The following is a 25420-nucleotide window of genomic DNA, read 5'->3' on the forward strand; positions in this document are numbered from 1 at the left end:
AGATGCAGAGTGTTACAATGGCATCTGATGGAAGGAGGATATCTGAACCTCAGTCTCTTAGTGATATCATCAAATATGTTTCCTCATTGGTCATATGGACCTTTATTAGTCGACTTGAAGCATTGTAAGGGAGCTAACATTAGAATTTCATTTCCGTCTCTGTGAAGCCAATGTGACTCCTCAATGAAGACCAAGAACCAATTACTTCAACCATAAAGGTTCATTTTAAGAACATTTAGCCAACTAGTATATATTGAAACCTGGAACAAATTAAAAAAGATATAACAATGCAGTCTGGAGACCAAAATGAGCCAGTAAATTACGTCATAATAAAATGAGATAAAAAATAGTAATAGCCGCAATACAAAGAAAACAAATTGAGACAATGAGTTGTTCCATAAAGAAACTTTCACTTTCTAATCTAAGCATATTTTAAGTCAAAACCTTAATGGGGATTTTTAAGGGAGCTTTCTACAAGGGAGCATAGAAGGTGTCAGCATAATGTCAAACTTCATTAGAGATTCAGAGAAATAGAAAAAGTACTCAGCAGAGAGATATGTTTCCTCTCAAAGTCAGGATGAACTCTGCCTAACTAGCTATGAAACACCAACTAAAAACTACAGCCTACAATTTCTGGAACATACATATCTCATTCCCACCACTGAGAGCCAATCCAGTAACGGCATTTGAGGGGAGTCGACATACTCCCTCAATTCCCATCTCCAAGCAATCAGGTACACATCTGTTAACCTTGAATGTTGCATCCTCCGGGTACACCGTGGGCAGAAAGCCTTCTCTCAACATCATTGCTCACTATCAGCAGTCTAATACATAGCTTAATAATCTTTTTCTGTAACTGACGAGAACTACGATAATGCACCTGCAGAAGAAACAGTATACTAGAAATGTTAACACGAGAATCCAAATGGATCCACATTAAAGTATTATATAAATAGAAAGCAAACAATCAATATCAAATGGGAATATGTAACGAAAATGGTTACATTAGTCAATTGATCAGCCTAATACAGTAATGTGTAACTTCTTAGTGATTGCAATGGTTACACACTATTCATTAATTTATTTGCATCACACATGTTCATAAAGTCAAACAACACATTGAATATAAATGAAGTACATGAGCAAATAAATATATCTATACATGATGTTTATGGAGCCTAAATTACGCTCCTCCACATCTGTATTACTGGGTCTGATTGTTTGTCTTTAATGAACAATAATATGATAATAATATGATAACACAATATCCTCATCATGAAGAGTGATGGATAATATGTTCTACTGAAGCTTAAAGTCAACCTTTATTTTATTTCTGTGATCCTTGTGCTTATGTCATGGCAGCCAGTCCTTCCCATATGTATATAGTATTTAATTATGAAGGGTAATTAAGGATGGAGCACAAGAAATGGGAGGAGATTCCCTGATATTTCCGGGAAACTTGTTCAGCGAAGTTTGAAGAGGCGCTAGTTAAAAGGAAAGAAGCTGGCCTTTCAAGAAAAAGTTCCTGTGAAAAATAGTGACTGTTTCAACACAAATGAATCCACTCTTACTATTCTTTTTGTAACTACTTGACTAAGAGCCTCATTTAGAATTTAGTGGGTGGCTTGCTGTTCACTGGGGTGGCAGAGGCAATTACCTCCACCACCCTGGCAGACTACTACCCACCATATTTAGAGGGATGTATGACGTTACAACGCACACTATTACAACGCATGCACTTACAACGCATTTTTTACAACGCATAATCCATTACAACGCATGACATTACAACGCATGACACTACAACGCATTTTAAAAAAATACCTTTACAACGCACTACCATTACAACGCATACTACCTTTACAACGCATACCATTACAACGCATAATATTAAATTACATTTAAGGTAAGTATTAGATAGTATAGGGGTAAAAATTACTATTCTAACTCCAGGGGGTGCAACAGTAGGGTAAGTGTTGGATAGTGTAGGGGTAAAAATTACTATTCTAACTCCAGGGGGTGCAACAGTAGGGTAAGTGTTGGATAGTGTAGGGGTAAAAATTACTATTCTAACTCCAGGGGGTGCAACAGTAGGGTAAGTGTTGGATAGTGTAGGGGTAAAAATTACTATTCTAACTCCAGGGGGTGCATCAGTAGGGTAAGTGTTGGATAGTATAGGGGTAAAAATTACTATTCTAACTCCAGGGGGTGCATCAGTAGGGAAAGTGTTGGATAGTATAGGGGTAAAAATTACTATTCTAACTCCAGGGGATGCATCAGTAGGGTAAGTGTTGGATAGTATAGGGGTAAAAATTACTATTCAAACTCCAGGGGGTGCATCAGTAGGGTAAGTGTTGGATAGTATAGGGGTAAAAATTACTATTCTAACTCCAGGGGGTGCATCAGTAGGGTAAGTGTTGGATAGTATAGGGGTAAAAATTACTATTCTAACTCCAGGGGGTGCATCAGTAGGGTAAGTGTTGGATAGTATAGGGGTAAAAATTACTATTCTAACTCCAGGGGGTGCATCAGTAGGGTAAGTGTTGGATAGTATAGGGGTAAAAATTACTATTCTAACTCCAGGGGGTGCATCAGTAGGGTAAGTGTTGGATAGTATAGGGGTAAAAATTACTATTCTAACTCCAGGGGGTGCATCAGTAGGGAAAGTGTTGGATAGTATAGGGGTAAAAATTACTATTCTAACTCCAGGGGGTGCATCAGTAGGGTAAGTGTTGGATAGTATAGGGGTAAAAATTACTATTCTAACTCCAGGGGGTGCATCAGTAGGGTAAGTGTTGGATAGTATAGTGTAATATTATGCGTTGTAATGGTATGCGTTGTAATGGTAGTATGCGTTGTAATGGAATGCGTTGTAATGGTAGTTTTTAAAAATGCGTTGTAGTGTCATGCGTTGTAATATCATGCGTTGTAATGGATTATGCGTTGTAAAAAATGCGTTGTAATGGTAGTGCGTTGTAAAAGTTGCGTTGTAAAGGTTGTTCCCCTATTTAGAGATATCCGCCGGCTTGCCGAAATCTTTGTGCCTGCAGTGGAACTGCTGTCACACTGCTTCTCTGAACATACCAAATGTGTGCTGAGCAGATGCCATAATGTATGACATTGTTCTGCATTCTGTCCATCAATTGTTGTTTTTGCATTTGTCACCCTGAGTGGGAAGGGTATGCCCAGACGTGGGTCCCGCGCTCTCCGTGCTCTCCATGCCACTGGAATCAAGCTATCCCGGCTGAAGAGGGGTGAAACCCCGAAACCGGTCCTAGGATGCTTGTTTCCAGTCCAGGGAGAACCTGGCTTGGCAGTTCGGGCTGGACTGTACCCATGAGGCACAGGGTCAAGACTGATTTGCATATGGCTGGGTTCAAACTGGAACGGCATGGTGAGCAAAAAAACGATGGATTTAGGCCCAGATCTCTGTACTGGGGTGAATGTATGACATTGTTCTGCATTCTGTCCATCAATTGTTGTTTTTGCATATTTTATGCAGTCTCTCAGCAACCATGTTTGTTTTACAAAAACAAACTCCCAAGGAAGGAATTTGTTTTTGTATAACAAAATACGAATGACCCTGGAAGTATATATACTAAGATGCTGTAAGGGACCAACTTCTTCTGCAAAAATGTTCAATTCAAAAAGAAGTCCAGCATGACCCACATGAGTTATAATTGGTCTCAAGCATGTCAAATATCACCATCCATTGGATAAAGCTAAATCTCCAAGTTCAATATCTATCTTCATGCATATACTGCCTTATAAAATTGCTCAAGGAAACATCAATTCTTCTTCAAAGTTATCCCTTTGCCACTGGATAAACATAAGCATCCAGGCTGTTGTTTACATCCACAGTATTTGTTTCAGTTTTAGAATTTCAGGATGAAGGATAAATACAGTGAATTCCTAGTACTTCTACTTTTATGTTTAATGTAATTACTAGGATGTACCCAAATCTGCTTCACAACTGACCTGGAAGAAGGCTGATTTATTGCCTGTACACTGTAAAAAGCCTTAGTTGGACTGCCCGTGCCTCCATAGACAGAATTGTCCTAGTGCATAAACCATTTCATTCATTTGGAATCAGGCAATGTGCTATGACCCTTCTTATTGGCTGCTGGCATCCATTCAAACCAAACTGTATGCAGGTGGGTGGGTATCATGCAAAAAAGGTGAATCTGTTCCATGGTCTACATTCAAAAACAAAATTAGCCCAACCTCAGTAAAAACCTTAGTATTGACTATGGAATACATCTCTGTAGCTTGCTTACTCAGAGAGTAAATTGAAAAGAATGTGCCAGAGAGGAGAATCAAGATCGATCAAGAAGTAGATGATCTAGGTTAGTCAAAATGTTATCTTGGACGGTCAGAGTGATAATTTGTAAAGAAGGATGACTGATTGGAGCAGGCATGGTGCTGGTGAATTGCTGAACTACCTCCAAATGGTACTCTAAAAGCATCTGCGCAGTATTAGCTTACTTAGAGAGAGATTGAGACATAACACAAATAATTCATTTTCTTGAAAATGTTGTTAAGCCAACAAATGATCACAGAGAATAGGCTTGTGTGATTTTCATCTGAGTGTCACAAGACATCAGAGGACTGCTTCTCAAGTGTATGGTCTTCTGAGCAAAAAAATGAGAAGGTTTGAGTGATTACACCAATGGCAGATGAAGTCAAAGATTAAAAAGCTGTGAGATCCTCTGCAGCAAATGCCATGGAAGCAGTGGAAACATCATTAGCAAAGGAAGATGACAAGCAGGTGGGGCATTGCCCATTTTGTTAACCAATCAAGGATCTGCCTTGAAATAGCCTATCCCAGACAATCAAGCAATATTATGATGATGTACCTCTTGATCATCTCATTGACCTTTATTTAAAGATGGTCTTAACTAATCTGATTAGATGATTTGCTCACTTCACCCAACCTCAAAACCAGGATAAAGAGCAGGGTCGGACCGCCAACAGGGATTTATATTCAGAACATAGTTTGATGTCATCTCCACATCTTCAGATTTCTAAGTACTGCTTCAAGCCACAGTTTACTCAAAGGGAAAGATGCTAATAAATGGAGTAATTAGGATTTTCTACAGACTGATCAATTGAAAAAATCCACTCAGATAACTTCCCGAATACATGCATTACTGTTAAAACCCTGAGTGCCCCAGCTCTTGGTAACTATGAGTCGGAAGATTATTTTTTTTTACTACTTACAAGCATCATACCCCCCACACTCATGTTTTATATCCTACATACTTTTCTAAAAATCATTGATGTGTATGCTCTTAAGTGTCGTAGGTTTCATTTTGAAGGCCGAGGGGAACCCTTCCATACTGTTATCATTCACTTTCTTCAAGTCTTCTTTAAGGCTTAACAGTCCATGTCCACCCCCTTTCCAATAAATAATTTCTGTATTCCAGTTTTGCACATAGTGGTGCAGGCTGGCAAGCTGTGGACCACACTCTTCCTCCTTTGAGGATATGTCTGCGGGCAGGGACGTGGGATCGTGAGGCGTAGTGTGTAAAACTGTCACATCTGGGAATAGACTACTTGATTGAGATGTTAGCTTGTGCCTAATGGTCCTTGTATTTATATGTTATATGTGATAGATTGGTCATTATCTGCAACATTGTTGGGATGTCAGGAAATGTAGGTATTAGTAAGCAGCAAGAGTTGGCACACAAGAGATGAATGATTATGATCATATTGCGGTGTTCATGTTTGGCATGCCATTGTAATATGTAACCTACACATATGGGGGCTTGTATGTCACTCCTGCTGTGTGTGTAACATTTCTCATCTGATTCTAGCTCATGTTAAAGTCTTCGATCTTTCGACACCATTAGCATTTTTGTCAGAAGTCTTTTACCTTGCTTTTGTCAGGCATTGGTGAAACTTTTTGTAGTGATGTTTATATAATTGTTTGTACAAGTTATTTGGAATGAACGTTCAAACCCGTTTACATGGAGGAAGACTGAGCGAGGCTGCTAACATCATTGTGATTATGCTGAGTGGTCGCCACTCAGTTAAGGATCACATATTGGACTGAGTGATTCCTTAGTTACCTTTATACCAACTGGTTGCTGCTGGCTTAGACCCTTATAATAACTTGGTTTGTTAGTCAAGGAAATACATATGTTTGTTTTTTATACTTGAAGTACACCTACTCTCATTGATTAATTATGAATTAATGGAATATATTTCATATTGATATTGGATTGGATGTGTTCCATGCCAATCCTTTCACTGTGTGATTCCAGGTAAATTACTCCTTCAGGAGTCCTTGGGTTTCTTAGATTGTTAAACCCAGTTTTCTGAGGGTTTATTGGGTTGCCCTCTTGTGTGCAACTGGTTATGGCTTCAAGGCAATACAAGGGAAAGGCTTCTGGCTAAATTGGTTCATTGGGGAACGCTATGTAGGATTCCATAAATTTGATCTGTTTATTCTGAAAGGGTATAACAAAGGCAGTAGGCCTGGCTTACCTGTTGTGAAAAGCATGTTTATAAAGACAATAGGTTTTTATTTGTGGATGTAAATGCACATTGGTGAAGCCTGTAGGCCGTATTTTGTTTCATGGAAATATCGCAGATTACTGGAGCACAAAAGGGTTTTGGTGGTGGTGACTCACTTGAACAAACCTTTAGGATAGAAGATTTGCACAATATTAATCTTTGTTATGCCCTCTTGGGAGGGATATTATGTTGTTTTGACAGTAGTCCTTTTTAACATATTTGTAATTTTATAACAGTATACCTGATTGTTGCCTTGTAGGAAGGCTTATACTCAATACAGTATGTCTGAGTTGGTTAAAGTACCAAGTCAATGATAAAGGCTATAGCCCTGATATGTTTATTATGAAAAAGTACAACAAAGGCCTGAATAATTTACTATAACATGTGTATATTGAAGCCAATAGGCCTTTAGTAGTTTATGTTTTTGCATTGTCTTAAAGCTTGCAGTCATGAATTTTGTTACATGAAATTTTACAGATTACATTTGTAGCCAAGGATTTTGGTATTGGTTACCCCCTTTGACAAACTGCAGGATTAGGAGATTTGCACTGAAATAAGTCTTGCTAGAATTTCCTCAGAATGCCTGACAGGTTTAGTTGTCTGCCAGGATCTTGTAACAAACAAAATCAATAAAAAAGCATACATACATAAATAGGGGGGCTTTGTGTCTGCCCTCTTCTGCAATTGGCTTGTATGTGTATCATTTACATTCTGCTTCCATCTAGGACCGCATAAGGCAATGGGCCAGCCTACTTCAGCCATTAGCTCTCTGGACTTGTAAGAGACAGTATTTATCTGATCATATGTGCACCTCTGCCTAAAAATGAATGTCCGTCAATATCGGCTGGTTGGCCAGTCCTTTAGCTTTTGGTTTTCCCAATTTATAGGTCTTTTTTCATTTATTTCCTTCTCATCTTTTTTCAATTTTTTTAGAGTGTACTAGATGCTAACCAAGCAGTGCTAAATGGCTGCTTGCTTGCCGCTCATTCTTTCTGCAGTGAGGCTCATCATGCGTGGTCACTACCTCCAAACCAGGCGACCACCTTTGGTATGATGATATACACAGTGTATCACTGTTTTACCATTCCAAGATGACCAGTATATTGGGGCTGAATTTGTTGGGTTGGCTGGAACTTTAAAATAATGATACACTATAAGAAATACCATTTAAAGATGGCCATGAATTAATGAATGAAATAATAAATTATTTTAAAAAGCACTATAAAACCCATAATTGGTTGTCCTGATGCTAAAGTACCTATGACAAAAACAGTGACTATAAAAACAAAGAAATACCCTCATTTGAGTCAAAAGCATTTTTTTCGTCTGTCTCATCAATGGGAATAGAGGGGTGACGCTATACATCTCAAGTGATTAGGGTGAGAGTTCCAAGTTTTATGAGGAAGGAGAAGAATTGACCACCCAGATGACTACTCCTGATGCATGAAATCTCAAAAAGTTGAGCATTGACGGATCTTAGACATCAGTTACGTAGGTATGGAGAGAGTCTTTTCTTAAAACAGGTAGGGCCAGTGTTATGAAAATCTTTACGTGCTTTGCATAGAGATTTAAATATCAAACTGAGCCTGACTGCTGCATTCTGTACTGCCAGACATCTATTTATTAGATATTCCGCAGACCAAAATAGAGGGAACTCTCATAATCCAGGTAATATATCATCAATCCCCAGACTATGCCTATCTGTGAAGAGAGGGTAATGAAAGATAGTATTTTACAAAGAGCTCTGGTTATCATAAATCAGATTAAAACTACCTGAGTAATTTGCGGAATAAAAGAAAGTTGATCATCATAAAAAATGCAAAGATTTCTAGTGCTAAATGTGGGCATGGGAGTGCTTCCCAGTTTAGCGGCCACCAGGTCGAGGACGTTATTGAGGCCTGGTTGCTAAGAAGAAGACTCTATGTTTGTCAGAGTTGAGTGTAACTTTGAAAAACAAGGAGAGGGGCTCATTTGAGTCCAAAGGGACAGAGCACCAAAGTCAACTATATAGTTAAAAAGATTCCCTTTGAACTTAATTAACAGTGTTGAAGAGTGTAGGGCTGAGTGGGGAGTAGTGTTGCACACTGCATGTGGAGGTGAACATTTGTGATGGAAAAGGTTGCAATGAAACACATTGGGTTCTATCTGCTAGAAAGAATAGAATGCATTGCCATGCTGAATTTTGTGTGGTGTGAGAGATCATGTTGAAAGCCGTGGAGGGCTCAAGGAGAACCCAAACTGCTGATTGCTCGGAGTCTTAGATGTGGCTTAATTCATCTCCAACCACCAGGAGCAAGGTCTCTGTGCAGTAATGGGCTCCAGAGCCTAACTGTCTTTCATCACAGATGTTACTGTTCTCCAGATAGTTAGAGAGTTGGGTATTAACATGTTTCTCAACAGGTTTTGTTAAAAAAAGAAGCCGGAAAATAGGTCTGTAATTCACACGTGTTTCAGGGTCTGCTGAAGGCTTTATTAAAATGAGAAAGATAGACGCGTGTTTCCAACTAGAAGGGGCAGTGTTGGTGTTCATCGGATATACAGTGATGAACTCAGAGATAGTGAGTGCAATAGAGGGAGACACAGGTCAAGCAGAGAAAGGGCCTAATTCAACTAGCGCTTGAAGGTTTCTCGTCTCATTGCAAATGCAGAATTAAAATTAGATAAACTTGGTTTTGAGTCTACCGAAAAGGAGGGAGAATAGTTGGGAAGATAGGGCCATATCAGCAACGGCCAGCGATAATTATCGCAGGCCGTGCTTAGCGATAATTTTCTTATCGCTGGCTATCTCTGCTTTTTAGAGAAAACAGCAGTTTTCTCCAAAAACTAACATCTGCTAAAATGCAAGGGCATCCTTGCTGGTAGCGCAAAGATGCGTTATTGCTCTCCTGACATGTAGTGTATGTCAGGAACGCCCACTTTGCATCTCATTAGAGATACAAAGGTAGGCGTAGTGTAAAAGGGTGCTAACATGCGAATACGCATGTTAGCATCCTCTTGCTGATAGGGCGTTGGTTTTATCTCCGCTTCTCTGGCTTTTAAGGCCAGCAAAGCGGAGATAAAGCCCTTGATTATATGCCCCATAGTTTTTCCATATTAGCTGAAAAGAAATTGGTTTGTATTTTCCGTATTTACTCTTGGAAAAAGTGGCTATGTTATTACATAGATATGAGGGGTGTTGATAGCGTTGTTACAAGCATCATGATTTGTGAAGATTTTGAAATTTGGAAAAAGCTTTTTCATTTGATTTTTTGCAGATACATTTCTATTAGCAAAATATGTGGCTCAAGTTGTACGAACAACCTGTAGTGTTGAAAGGCCTTTCTATAGTTTTTATTTATATGCTTGGGAGTAAGAATCTCTCCAGATCCGTTCTAATAAATTACATTGTCGTTTGAGAGTAGAGAGGTCTTCTGAATACCACGGGGCCCAAGATGCTCTCTCTCATGAGGTGGGATTGTTAGGAAGACCAATCGAATCTAAGGTTGAAGAGATCCAAATGTCAAAGTTTGTGACTGCCACTTACACATTATCTTATAGATTAGTAGATGCTTTTTGTAAAGACTTAATAAGGTCATTCTGCTTAATTTTGGCACTGGACTTTGTGGGCTTCTAAAAGGCAGTGCCCTTGTGTTGCCCAACAATCTATCTGGTATACAGTAGGGAATTACAAAATAATCCTCGTATGCTAACAGGAGTGGGACAGATTTTCCAGACATCAGTATTCATGAAAATAGACCTATTATTTTCAGAAAGTCTAGTAGTGTGATGGAATCCAGATCATGCGTATTTTCCACATGAAAATTAAGAACCTTAAGATGGTGAAGTTGGCTGCTTTCGTAAAAAAAAAGTGTTATCAAACTCTGAGCGAGCTGCAACACAGCCTGTTTTAGGACTGGGAGCCCTATAAATAGAGGCGCATGTAATGATGAAGGTAGGAGGGAATTTTAAGAGCGAGTAGAAGGCAGTCTCCCATTACAGGACATGTGTGGTCCATTGATGAGCATCCAAAAATGTCTTTGTGCACAATGGCATTCCCTTTTCTCGGTTTACCTTTCCAGTCTGTCCTGGAGATGGCGTAGCCAAAGGGAATTGCCATTGCAATATCTGAGTCCGAGGATTCCTGAAGCCACATTTCCCCGAACAATAGCCGGTCTGGTGCATGTAGCTCAATGAAATATCTATACCTCGTTTAACGAGAGGATGTACATTTATTGAGAAACTTGATCGTTATTTTCAGGGGCTATGCAATGGATATAAGCGAGCATGAACCTCCTGTGTATAGTTAAACGTTTCCAAAGTGAGAGTTGGAAATGTGCATGCCTGGCAAGCAATAAGGACCTATTATACTCTGAAAGGGATAGAAAAGATGCAAAAAAGCGCTCCCCTGTGACATTCAAGTCAAGTAGTTCCTTCCTGGGGTACCGCTAGACGAAACGTAGGACAGGATGGCTCCGGGTGTTGGTGCTGGATGCTGTCTGGGCGCAGATGGGCTTCACAATAGCTGTGTCATTGACATAAAAGATGGACATACAAATAGGAAAACTGGTGCCCAACCCCTCCTGGCATCTCTTGACTCAGTGCCTATGGAGAAATACAATTTAGATAAAAAAACAGTGTGAAATTTAAAACATAAATTAAATGAAAAAGCTGTCAGAGTGCCCCAGTGCTTCCTGAGTGGAGAAGGCAGCTGTTGGAAAATAGGAGCCAGGCACAACCCCACAGTATAAGGAAATCCAAAAAGGTGGTCCTGTAGGTGTTCACAAGGAGGGGTCAGGCTGAGCAAGATGCAGTCCTGTCCTCTGCTATATTTAGATCCAGCGTGGATGTGGAAGAACCCTACAGCTATAGGCCATCATGAGGGAATGAGTGTGGCTATGGCAAACACAGGCAATCACCCTGAGTAATTACCACAAAAGTATCATTAACCTAAAAGATTAACTAACAAACAGAACAAATATTGGCAAAGCCACTGGGGCTCACCTACATGACATGAATGTGGGCAGGGAGGGCGGGGGTAAAGCATCATAGATGAAGGGAAGGAAGTATGGAAGCAAAGCAACATGATGGGAGGGTGGTAAGGGAGGGTTAGGGCAAAACAACACGGACAGCAGACAGAGAGGATGTGGCAAAACAAAGCAAACCAATACAAGGAAGATGGGAGAGGGAAGCAACAAAGCGGACAAGCAACAACGCATGGTGAGAGAGGGAAGCCGCAGAGCAGGAGGAGCATGGGTAAATGTCCTGCAAACACATACACTCTTATGGGGTGCTGCTACTAAAATAAAAAAGTAGCTCCAAAAGCGAGAGGAGTGGAAGGACACTGGCCAAGGAAGCAGTGCTCCAGAGAATGGACAAACACACAAAGAGGATGCGAGGCCGCGCTGACAAAGAGAAACAAGGAAATGAGAGTGCAACGAAGCCAACCAATGGTTAGCAATTGGTGGGCTCTAATCCCCCATTAAGAAAACAAAATGTCTCGCAAGCGACAGCGAATGCACTGTCCCAGGAGAGACCTAAGTACTGGTGCCCAGCTGCTCCTGGCATCCGACAACAAGCTCGCTTTTCCCTGTGCCTACTCGGAACAGTGTGGAATTTTAAAAAATGACCCTGTTTTCACTTTAAATTGTTATTGAAAGCATACATGCATGCATATGTTTTTGAGTGTGTATGTGTGTTTCATTCTGTGTGTGTAAAGGGTGAATGCAAGAATGAGCCAGTGGGTGGATGAATGGGTGTATGAGTGGAATGATTGGCATGGGGTTGTATGTATGATGACCTATTGAGTGCCTAAACCTATCATTGGCTGAGGAGGTACTTTCATTAATAAGCCAGACCTATTGGCATTGCCAGGGCTTGTTGGATTCTCTGCACAGATTATGTAAATATTACTTTGGCCCACGTTCTGGCAGTCAAAGACTCTCCAGTAACTCATAAAGTGCAGCTCAAACGTGTTACAATGATGTGTTCTGAAAAGTATTCCCAGACAGATCATAACATGCTGGACTGAAAAACACACACGACTTGAGCAACATCTGCAGCCAGAAAACATTGGCTACTCAATGCGGATTTATGATTGGTCAGTAGCCAAATCAATCCAGTTTGTGCAACAGATAACATGCTCAGTTAGGACAGTTGTTCCACCTCCCTCACCATGATGCAAGATACAAGCTGCAGAATAGGAGGTCTCAGGTTTTGTAAGTAGAACATATTTTAAACAAATACGACTTATAATTTGACACGCTGGATATTTTAAAACGCTCTTCACATGACGTGCATTCCTAGAACTCAGGCGGCCTGCTCAGTAACTTTCCAAAGTAAACATTGGGGCTTGCGACAGAGGTTACTCACGTGCCGTGGATGCTCACGTGTTTTCCCCTTCTGCAGGCAAAATATTATTTAACACAGCAGCGTGGATACAGAATGAAACAAATTGCTCCTTTTCATGCCTAGTAAAATACAGGAATACGCTATTTCATATCCAAATAGTAGAAAAGTATAGCTCATGAGAGCCAGCGGAAACTTTATAGCACATTGTAGTGCGCGTTCTGTCTGTACAGAAAGACTTCTCACGCAGTGTTGGGGATAAACTTTGTTCTCCATGTGACACCTTATTGTCTGGGAACCACTTGTGCAATGCCGGGGGGAGGGGGAGGTGCTGTCGTTCTTTACCGACACAAATATTGGTTTAGAGAACAGTCAACAAGTATTTCGATCATGGTAATTTATTCAGTTACCCTCCAGTTGTCAAGGTTGTCTTTTACTATTACAAATTCACACAAACATCGATCGAGTCGCTTTGATTTGAAAAAGTCGTATTTAATTAAGGATGGAGAAAGATCGTATTTTCTGCGCCCTCCGTTTCAAAGCTTTCAAATTTAAACATGATGTAAACACGAAAATAATAAACCTTGATTCCTGCACATCCTTCTTTCCACATGAACACATCAACCATCACCCCCTGACCTCACAGACCACACTTCTTAGGTCTCATGTAGACCTGATCGACATTTTTTAATCCTTAGTAAGTAGAAGTGGGTCACTAAGCAAGTCTGCAAAATGTTGCTTATCCGATTCTGCTTGCCATGGATGTGTTTGCGATGTTCGCCCTATATAGCCAAGGGTGTGCACAGACGCTGTGCCACTGGATTCAAGCTAGCCAGGCTGATTTGTTCTGTGTTTCTGCCAGATCCCTCTTTACCCACTTGATCTTGAATTGTGAAGAGCTGTAATTGTTTGTTGACATCCGAGCGTATTAGTTCTGCATCACCTTTAAAGGCTGACCTGCCAGTGGAAACACAACACAATCACAACACTCATGTACCTTGACCACCTCTCCTTTCCCTGGGTGGTCTGTCTTAGTGGTGCTGGGACAAAGAGTTTCTGCTCATCCAGACAGCAGCATAGGCTTCTCCTGATCAATTTTCTCTAATTGCAACCACTGGGAAAGCACCAAACAACTTGGCCATACATTTAAACTTTACACTTTAACTTTTTAACTGGACCGTACTCTAGAACTTGGCCGTGCATTTGAACTTGGCCATCTCGCCCACCAATGTTTCACTCTGCTGCGCACATTGTGCCGGGAGGCCCCAACGCGCTACAGCCAACAGTTGCACTACTTGACATCCAGGGCACCGCATACCGCACCGGCCCAAAGGGGTACCTGAACACAGGCAGCCTCCCTAAGATTCTACCCAGGCCATACGTTGTGGGTTAGGGCTGTAGAGTCCAGAAATACCGGCAGGTTAGTCCCTCCTCCCCGCCAACCCACTGCACACTTGGAATCTACCCCCTCATGGGGCCCATCGAATGGCTGCACCTCCATTGTTGTGTATCCCTCTTTGTTGTTAACTGTCAGCGCTCCGCCACAGGGTGAGTAGCTCCCCGGCGTACTCACCCTCCCCCCAGAACACTGACCGTGGTCCACAACACCTGCCTGTTTTAGTTTTACAGAACAACGCCAAATTCCTGACTAGACGAGTGGAGCCAATTGTACCTATTGTTGGCCTTGCTAAAATCCTTTTGACCAAGTTGTTAATTGTTTCGCTTGGACTGGAGCCTCCCCAGCCCATACCGCAACACATGTCCATATCGACCACCATCAGTGGAGAACATACTTCTTGAGACCTCCGCTGTGCGCAGCGTGACAACAGGCCCCGCTTTGCAACAGCCGTTTCCCAGGTTCCACCTGAGCCATACCAGGAAGTTTGCTAAACAATGAGTCTGACAGCTGCACCAACTACGGGCACTGCATACCGCATCAGCCCACTGGGTAGTTCCTAATTGGTGTCAGAGAAAGCCCGTACCGTGCACTAAGTTATTACATGGCCCGGCACTTATGTTTGAATAGTGGGCATCGGAGCAGAAGAAAAGTGGGCACCTGCCCTTACTGTTTCACAAAGGAAGCACTGCCACTGGGATACCCGATCACATGAGACTCCTAGTAATAAACTATGAGGATCCCCTCCCCATATTGATATTGTTGGCCACTTTATGAAGAGTGCTATCTCGCTACAAAGCGATGTACTTTGATAACAATGCGTGCTAAGTAACTGTCACCTCCCAGGTGCTCATTGTTTGAGGTGTTATTACGGCTCCGTTTTGAGTTTTGTGGGCCGCATGTTACAAGATAATATCCATTAGTATAGAGAAAGCTAAATCCCATCTTGGCCGCAAGCCCCACAGAATCCCCGCTGATGAGGGCTGCCATGCATTCCTGTAAAGTGACACCGTATAATAACCCCCTCCATCATAGTCCTGGTGCTGAGCATATGGAATATCTGAAGGTACTATCATCCATTGTAGAAGCACTGTGCAGCGCTCCTGGGGGTGTACTCTACTTGTATTCGGAGCTGTTAGACAAGCCTTCAACTGCCCCAGCGCTGATGGCTGCTGAGTGATAGAGCGCTGCAACACATAACGTGTTCCATAATACATTTAATATAACAGTGAAATGGGTAGTAGACGCTTTAATAACCCCACCTACACAGGCCTGTGAGCCCAGTAAATCACGGCAAGAGATACATCGAAAGTAAGAAAATAGAGGAGAAACGTTGAAATGCAAATGAGGCCCCTTTAGGGTTGCATCGATAGCCAACAAATTATTTCACCTGCTGGACATCAGTCAACACTGCTGTTAACGTTGAAGCACCAAGTCATGCTACTGACCATCATTAGAACTGGTGTGTTTAACCCGAGCCTGAGCCAACTGTCCTAAATGTCCACAAGCAGCAAAACAAGATAACATATCCCTCTTGCCTGGATAAAAGTTGTAGTAGCCTTTATTAAAACCTGTGTGTTTAACTAGTGCATGCCTCAAGTTTAATCAGCGTATGCTGCAAGAAATTAAGGAAGGCTGGGACTCGTAGAAGAACTGTTTGCTCCTTAATTCCTCATTAAAGGCCGCTGTTCACTTGTAGCCAACTTGTTAACCTCACCTCTGGAACCTGTACTGCTCGACATACTTAAGGAGGAGCAAACAATGTTCGTTTGATAGCAGAGCAATGTGAGAAGGTGGCCTGGTATATGCTGTCCATCAGTTAAAGTGGGCATCTTGCACCAGTACAAACGACCCTCATTGATGATTATGTTAAAGACAACCTTTATTGAAAGCTATCCTAATGGTAGCTATGGAGAGCAGCCTTCAGGCTAAGTCTCGAAGGAATGTAAAGCAGCTTGGTTTACCAGATAATAGCCTCCTGAGTGACCAAATGAAAGGAGAACCACAAAAGGAATATATAATATATATGTATTTATTACTAAACACTCTCTACTAACCTCCTTATGAGATTAGAGAACAAGTCACACAATATTAAAGCACTAGAACAACAGTAAATAGCACAATACACAGCGGGCTCCAGGGGGAGACCGAACCATATACTAAGAAAATGGTATAACAACCAAGACTTGACTAGACACAGTGCCTACAGCACGTAGAATCGCTAGGACCCCAAGGAACCACCCAAGGTAGTGACACAGGGGACCCACGGAGGACGTGGGCAGTGTGAGAACACAGCCGCGAGCTCCGTACATCTCTATGAGAAAGTTGCGGTTGGAATTTTAAAGATTAAGGACACTTAGGAGAGGTTTTCAAGCAAACCCTTTGGAACATAGAAGGTTCTAAGGCCAGCACCCTTGAGAGTACCGAGGTACCTGTGTTACCTATCCCAGGAGAGCCGGGTGCATAGGGGTCAAGTGGTGTCAGAAACGCTTGTTGATTTCAATGGCATGATGCGAAGAAGTGCTGTTGTCAGGAAGCCTGGATCGGAACTGAGAAGAAACTGAAAGCAGAGGGGACAGAGTCTGGGTCACCTCACAGTGACCAGGGGCACGATAGACGAATGTCTACCGATGTCGGGTGTTTCAAGTGAGAAGAGGTGAAGCTTGACTCTGCAGCCACGGGGACCAGGGGAATTCGACGACAACCAAAGTCTGCAGGTGAGCTATCCCAAAAAGGATGTCGAGTGCTGGGGGGTCAGTGTCCAGATTGAACACGCCTTGGCAACTGCAACCCATGCGGTCAGAGGAAAGATGCTTCGGTGAGGACTAGCAAGGTCCTGGGGACTCCCCAAGTGATGGAGAGTCAGCGCACATCTGGAGCAACCAGGAAAGCCCACTTTAAGTTAAAGTTCTCTTCTCAGGGACCCACAGGTTGACGGACCAGTTGATCACGAAGGGACCTCGAGCTGAATCACAAAATACCAGCCCACGGAACACTTGTAGAGTGTAGGCCAGAAATCTTCAGTGGAAATACTGCTCGGGGTCTGGAATACAAGTAGGCCAAAGCACAGCCTCAGGGATTGCCGAAAAGCATATCCTGCTGCAAATGGACACGGTGCACAGGGGTACAAGGTGCACAGTCCCCAGGAGGCCTGCGGGTTTCAGGATTGCTGATAGCTCTAGTCGACGTCGGGGACACTTGGGAACCCACCTCCTGTGTTGCAGAAATCTTCAGAGTCCTTCAGGAGCTGCGTAGATGCAAACCGGTCAGATGCGTTTCAGGTGCCTGCCGTGCAGGGGAGTAACCCCTTTACTCCAAGGGAGATTCTTCAGTCATCCAGCGTAGTGTAGATAGTCGAAGTACTTGGTTTCTGTAGCAGAGTTTCGTCCAGGTAAATCCAAAGTCCTGTAGTCAGGGGTTCCTACTTTATACCCAAGGAAGGGGTGGGACAAACTCTGGGGACCCACCTATGGGAGGGTCAGGACAGAGGGGTGGATACAATTATGTCCTTTGTCCAGTTTCGCGCCAGAGCATGAGCAAATGGCTTCTGCAACCGGTTTGAGCTGGACTATGCACAGGGACACCAAATGTGCCCCCAATGCAGACATCAAAGCACTCTCAGAGTGCACCCACCCAGCCCCAATACACTAAAACCTGCCTGGGAGGTGGTCACACCTCCCTGTGACAGGAAACCTATTGTCCAGCCTTCCCCTGCTGGAGTTTCGTCCAACAGTAGGAGGGCAGACTCGTGTCTGTGGCTGGCAGCATCCATTTTGTGATGCCAGGTTCTGTTAAGCTGGTACCAGGTGTACCGGTGTTGTCATATTTCTCCCTCTAGTAGGGTGGAATCATACCTCCCACACCAGTTACTGGTGTGGAGGTATGATTCCAAGGTGTTTGACACCAAACACAAGATGTTTCCATGCAGCCGTTTTAAAGTTAGCATTTACCGCAAGGTTATAATGCACTTAAGAGTATATGGTTGGCTGCATCACAAACAACCCCGGAATAGAGGTTCCGAAGGCTGCAGAGGGGCTCTGCTCATGCATGGGCACCTTCTCACATAAAACACAGCACCCTGTCTTTCAGGATTGATAAGGCCTGCCATAGTGGTGACTGATAGGTTTATATGTGCAGTGATATGGAGTAGATATAGTGAACCTATATCTAAGTAAGGGGTGCATGCACCACCTTACACTGGCTGCTGTAGCAGACCTTTTGTGTCATTTTGAATGGCCTCTCAGGGGTGGCATAATACATGCTGCAGCCCCTGAGAGGCCGCTGGGGTACCTATGCCCTGGGTATATAGTATACCATATACTAGGGACTTATAAGGGTACCCCAGAATCCAATCTGGAGTGTACCTAAAGTACATGCAGCCTGGATAGCAGGATCCCAGCCAGACTAAGTCGAAAACAGTGAAACATCAGCAAAAAGTGGGGGTAACTATAAGAAGCAGATCCTACTCTCCTGAAGCAACATTCCAGGGAAGAAACTAAAACACCACTGCAACTCAGATAAGCACTGCCAACCACATGGATTACACATGTACCAGGCCCCTGGTACCGAACACCACAATTTACTCGATGTTTCCCTGTTAATTATCCCAAAAGACTTCTGGGCCCTTACACCCCAGCTCCCTGTGGAGGCTCCCGGTGTAGACCCTTTGGTCCCACCACCATTATTTGCTGTTTTCCTGGTAAGTATCCCAAAAGACTTCTGGCCCCCACACCCCAGCATCCTGCAGTGACCCCTTCACCTAAGTGGCAAGGGTTATTATGTATTTGGGTATTCCCCTAGTCAAGAAGAGGCTGTGAAAGCTTGCATAATCTCCAAGGTAATAAGCCCACACCAAGATAATAGGTATTGTGCAAGTGGGCATCTTGCGCCCCGGCATTGAAAGATATGACTACCCTCCTAAATAAGGCATGAATCGTTGAGGAATAGCCAACGTACTGTACTTTCTTATGATATCTGGAGGGACCACTTCAGGCTCAGAGTTTGTGTTTAGGTCTCCTAAGCTAATAACTGTTGTCTCAACCTAAGTGCCCAACACTAAGTAAAGCCAGATCATGCAACCCACGTAAAACGTAGTCACCGGTCCAGTTAGCCAAACTAATACAGCCTAAACAAACAATACCTTGGAGTTTACCATGACCTCAGTAATTGGTCCCGCTACTTTTGATTCCGTTGAGCATGGTCGCAAACTGCTTGTTCCAACTTTGGAATAACAACTTTTAAAAGGATCCCGAACCAGCTCTGAAGACCAATTAGTAGGACCATGAAAACTCAATAAGAAACTAGCTGTTAATGCCGAGAATTAGTTCACCCCCTATGCCATCACCCCGGCCAAGTGGTTAGATGTAAGCATGGTATAGCAAGTATTTCCACTCGTGCATAATAACCTGAGCGGAACAACTATGGCTCACTGCTATAACCGGACCTTCTTAAACAGTGACCAACAACTGATTTCAGAACTGCCAGGGCGTGCAGACCTGCAAGAAATATCAAATCAGTAAGCAAGTCTCCCATGGATCTACCGCCCCAGTATGGTCCGATCGGAATTTAATTAAAGTGGCAGACCATACACCCCAGTCCTGTCCCTGCCCATATGAACAGGAACTTAAGTGAATTAGAAGAATGCCTGTCATTATTATTCTGATTCAGGTTTAATATTCGTTTATCTGTTGAGTGAATTAGCCACCATTGCCACTGGCGGGAGTATTGGGACATACCATGCTTAAAAGTTAGAAACCAACGGCCACTCTCAATACTGCCAGTGCTCTCAGCCCTGGAAGACAAATTAAGCCTGGCAGCAGGCCTCCGCTGGCTCTGTCTCCCCAGCATTTTCCGCTCATGTGTCGTACAAAGTGGCAGACCACACATCCCAGTCTTGTCCCCGCCCATATGAAGGAACTTAAGTAAATTAGAAAGAATGGCTGTTTTGTTTCTGCCACCTTGTGTGCAAGGAGAGGTACCGCCTGGCTCCGCACAGGCCATGCATGCCAACAGGTTCCCAGCTGAACCAAGCAGACTTCCGGAGCATATACATACTGGGGCAGCCTCTGTGAAAGCTGCCAACGAGGACCACACTGATGCTGGCCCAACCTTTTCCGATATGTCGTCCTTCTTCACACGACTGAGGGGCTGCTATTATAGCTGCTTGGAAATGTTGTTGGCATTTAGCGAGATGTGCCTGCATCAAGGCCATTTGAAATGTTTCGCCCACCGGCCGACACCTGTACACCATGCTTCCGCCTTCCCAGCGAAGCGCGCCTCCGGTTATTACCACATAAAAGCAACACAAGAGAAAAAATAAGCCATTGTTGATATTCTGTATACACTCCCGCCCCTATACGCGGAGCGGCCTCTTTGTCTAGACCAATAAAGCTTCACACCAGACTCGCGCTGCAAGCCGCCTCTCTCATGCACACAGGCGAGCCTCCTTCCAGCGCGCCCTCAAAAACCCTTACAGCGCTCTCTTACCGCACATAGCAGCACGCCGCTATCCCGCCCCCCCACCCCCCTCCCCATATGGGCGAGGCACCCGCCTATTGCAGCTCTGCTTATTTGTTGTTAATTACCCGGACCTCCATTATCAGGCTTCCCCGCATAACACTTGTGATACATTAAACTGTGTATCTTATATTGGTAAGTAATTTGCCTGGTCTGGTGGCTCAGCCAGTGCTTTAAGTGGGAAAAAAAAACTGGGGGTGCTCTAAAAGGGGCGTGGTTAATGTCTTGAAGGGGCGTGGCCTATCCGAGTAGGGGCGTGGTCTAAATCAAAATAACTAGCACTGTGTGCTTAAGAAAATCATGAAGTCGCATCCAGCAAAGGATAATAAAATAGGCAAAAATGTATATTTATTAAGTATAACCCATAAAAATACCAAACACTGCCTCACACATGGGATACCAGTACACACTGCCTGCACAGTTCTCTCACACACATACTCCCTGCTAAGGCCCGATGTATAGTATTTTGATTTATGTAACACTTACTACCCCTGATGAGGGGTTGCATCGCTTGTTCGGCGAGTAGCATGCTACTATGAAATCCATAAAGGATTAGTGGCAAATTAGTATAGTGATATATGAAAGTAATTTGAGCGGTGGATGTGTTAGTCATTTGGATTGAGAAGGGTAGCTGCGGGATAGAATAGGGAAAAGGTATGCATTTATATAGCACTTGCTACCCCCGAGGTGTTGAATTGCTTTTTCGGCGAGTAGCACGCTACCCCAGAACCCATACAATACTAAACCCACAGAACAAACCCACAAAGCAAGAATAGACTACTGCAACACTGCATGGAATAAATAATATCCAGAGGCACTGCCGTCAGTGCCAGTCACACGGTCCTAACACGGTGAAACACCCGCATCTGCCATCAGTGCCAGTCACACGGCCCCCATCTGATGAAACACCCGCGTCTGCCATCAGTGCCAGTCACACGGTCCTCTCACTGTGAAACACTCCCGTGTGCCATCACTGCCAGTCACACGGTCCCCACATGGTGGAATACCCGCGTCTGCCAAGAGTGAGAGTCACACATTGCTCACACTGTAAAACACTCCAGTCTGCCATCAGTGCCAGTCACACGGTCCCCACATGGTGAAACACCTCTGTCTGCCATCGGTGCCAGTCACACGGTCCCCACACAGTGAAACACACGCGTCTGCCATCAGTGCCCGACAGTCACATGGCCCCCATCCCGTGAAACAACCGCATCTGCCATCAGTGCCAGTCACACGGCCCTCACACAGTGAAACACTCCCGTCTGCCATCAGTGCCAGTCACATGGTCCCCATAGGGTGAACCAGCAGGAGAGTACCTGGCATTGTGGTGGTCACACGGTTCCCTAACGGTGAAACACCTGAGTCTGCCATCAGTGCCAGTCACACGGCCCCCATAGAGTGAAACACCTGTGTCTGACATCAGTGCCAGTCACACGGTCCCCACATGGTGAAACAGCTCAGTCTGCCATCAGTGCCAGTCACACAGTCCCCACACAGTGAAACACCCACATCTGCCAGTCACATGGCCCCCATACAGTGAAACACATGTGTCTGCCATCAGTGCCAGTCACACGATTCCCACATGGTGAAACACTCCCGTCTGCCATCAGTGCCAGTCACACGGTCCCCACAAGGTGAAATACCCGCGTCTGCCATCAGTGCCAGTCACACGGCCTCCATCCGGTGAAACACCAGCGTATGCCATCAGTGCCAGCCACACGGCCTCCATACGGTGACACAGCAGCAGGGCACCTGGCATGGTGCCAGCCGTGAGTTAAAATCAGAGGCGCAACTAGAGCCAAATTTCGGGGGGGGCTGAGCAAAAATTTCGGGGGGGGGGCTGAACTTTAAGCAATAGGCAGAGTGGAGCTGCAGGGGCTCTTAGAAGGGGTGAAAAAACAGCAAGGCTCCATTAACATGCAAATGGTCTTTTAAAGACCTGTGAAGTGCTCGGGTGCGGCTGCTTTTTTGCCCGGGAAGGTGTCTCATCCCGGGCTGCCACACACGACGGGGGGGGGGGGGGGGGGGCTGAAGCCCTGTGAGTCCAATGGGTGTTGCGCGCCTGGTTAAAATTATGCTATAAATAAAAGGCGCCGCCCGTATTTGTGTATCAACAGGAGATGAACCGTAGGCGGTTTGGTGTGCAGACACTTGGAGGACAACCAGAGAAGGAAGGGCTCTCTAGTTGTATTGGCGTGGCACCGGGAGGGGGGGAAGGGTGTGGGGGGGGGGGGGGAGGGGCGGTGCTCGCCTTCCTTGCAGACGGTTAGGGCTGCCACCATTTATTAATTAGTTACACTCGTGTGCTGAGTGGCATTGTGATCCTGCCACGAGTGATCCTGGCCTCCATCATCCTCCGACCTACCTCTCACCCCCCCCGCCCCCCCTCTTCCCCTCCCCTCGGCGCCGGGTGAAGCGAGTCGAGCGGTTAATGTAAACAGGGTAGTCCGAGGGCCTGCTCACCTTTACCTCCAGACGGGGGTGTGTTCCACATAGGTGTGCACCCCTTTGCTATAATGCTATAATGGACGTGCCTGGTCTGCCATTTTACTTTATGTCTGAGTCTGGGCAACGGCAGTTTTTTTTTGGACCCTCAAAACGGGTCCGAAACGGGTCCCAAAAAAATAAAAATAAAGAACGGACTACCTTTAGTAGCCACGAAAATAGAGCCCGATAGAGACCCGTTTCGAGGGCCCCAAAAAAAAACTGCCGGTGCTCAGACCCGGACAGACCCGGCCCACTTAAAGCCCTGGGCTCAGCTGACATTGCGTCTACTGCAGGGATCTGCGCTCGACCTCAAGGATACATGTCCAAAACCTGGCGGGTCCACGCAGCCCCCATCCCTCTGAGGTCGACAAAATGACTGTCATGGAGTTGGGCAACAACAAACATCTGCCATTGAGCGCCACGACGCCCACGGGTGAACGTGCGTTTTACAAATACACGCTATGTCATGTTTGCAGCAACAAAGGCAAACTATGAAAACGGTGTGCCTCGTGTGAGAATGTGCCAAGAAAATACATTTTGGTTTGGGAAAATACAGGCAGAACATCCTAATTTGCCAAAGGAAATTTTTTCATTCAAATGAAAATAATTGAAGCAAATGTCAGATCTTTGGTGCTAATTAAATTTGAATAGGCTCGCAGAAAGCGTACCCAAAATTCGATCAATGTGGTTTTAAGAGAGTGTCAATTAAAGACAGTTACTATAAAACTTGACATGTAGAGCTGTCTTAATTAACGAGGCAGGTACAAGAGTTATGGTTGGTTACAGGACGGCCCCAAACAGGAGCTGCTGTTATGTTCAGGTAAGTAACGCCAGGACACCGGAAGTAGTCTGTTCTGCCTCCTGGTCACCTTTTATTCAGTTAAGAAACCACACCCCCATGATTAAAGACATAACACCTAGGTATAAATATAAAGGCGGTTCACCACCACCCCTCCAGGTTACGGACAGGAACGTGAGCACATCACACTCCTCCACAAACCACAAAGAAAACATAAAAATAAAACAAAACAAAACCCCCCGCCATAACACAAACCCCAAAACAGAAACAAAACAACTGAGTCCGGAGTCCACCTTAATAGGTTACATAGATCTTTTGTCTCGAAGACCTAGCAGGGCATGGCCGTAGCTGGTATCTCTCAACACCCTTTCACTGGGATTCACCGGACTCAGTTCCCAGAGACTCATCAGGCCGAGGCAGCGAATCACACTCCGGTGCCACATGAGGAGGTATTGCAGAGGAAGAGACACCACACTGTCCAGGCACCATAGGACCCCCACCAGGAAGACAACCTCCATCCAGCACCTGAGCAGGAGACGTTCCTCCACCACCCAGATCCACACCATCTGTGGACTCTTCATCAGAAACCAGAACACCAGTGTCTGGTGCCATACTGTCCTCCATCCGAGCACCACTGGGAGCCCAGTAAGCTTTAAAGAAAGACACATTTCGAGAAATGCTCACTCCATCTCTCACCGCAGTGATGAACAGACTGAACAGTCCATGGCTCATTTCAAAAGGCAAACTAAACTTCCCTTTCGGATGCGGATTCCGCACCATCACAACGTCCCACACTTTAAAAGAACTGGTTCGTGCCCCACGCCTGAAAGAAACCTTATCATTCTTCAGCTTCCGTTTCCGTAGCTCATCTGCTACCAAAGCATGTTTGACAGACACCGCCTCCATCTGAGGGATAAAGTCACCCATAGGCCTATTCATACACAAAGACATCGGACTAACCTTGGTAGTGGAATGAGGAGTCATCCGGTTTTACCTCAAGAAAGCATACAGAGCACAGTCCAAATCCTGACAGTCAGCCACAGCAATTCAAATGGCTTTATTAAGGGACTAGCATCCACCGACAACTTAGAGTTCAGTGCAGTATTGAAATACACCAGAGTGATGTCAGCGGAGATGGCCTGCTTAGTAGCCCGGAAAGAACACTCCTGCTCCTGACCCCAGTCTCATGCAACATTAGATTTAGTGAGTTCTCGCAAAGGAGCTGTAAGATCAGTTAGATTGCGGATAAAACGGCTACAATAGTTCACCATCCCCATGAAACACCGCACTTCGGATACATTAATGGGAGCAGGGGCGGTCTGAATATCACACACCATCCTGCGAAGAATAATATCCAAAAAATGGAATGTCAGTCCTTA

The 25420-nt window shown here is 44.4% G+C and overlaps 1 protein-coding gene across 2 annotated transcripts in view; it reads left to right on the forward strand.

Moving 5' to 3' along the window:
* Positions 1 to 25420, forward strand: part of DAO (D-amino acid oxidase) — a 234702-nt gene that overhangs the window by 28022 nt on the left and 181260 nt on the right. Inside the window, exon 1 of one of the 2 annotated variants that reach the window (XM_085635423.1) lies at positions 12683 to 12713. The exons of the other annotated variant lie outside the window; for it this stretch is intronic. The gene's annotated coding sequence lies outside the window, so the exon portion shown is untranslated. Of the gene's footprint in view, positions 1 to 12682; positions 12714 to 25420 lie in introns of those variants that run through there. 2 annotated transcript variants of the gene reach the window in all.

Source organism: Triturus cristatus, chromosome 11 (assembly GCF_964204655.1).
Source record: "Triturus cristatus chromosome 11, aTriCri1.1, whole genome shotgun sequence".
Lineage (NCBI taxonomy): Eukaryota > Metazoa > Chordata > Amphibia > Caudata > Salamandridae > Triturus > Triturus cristatus.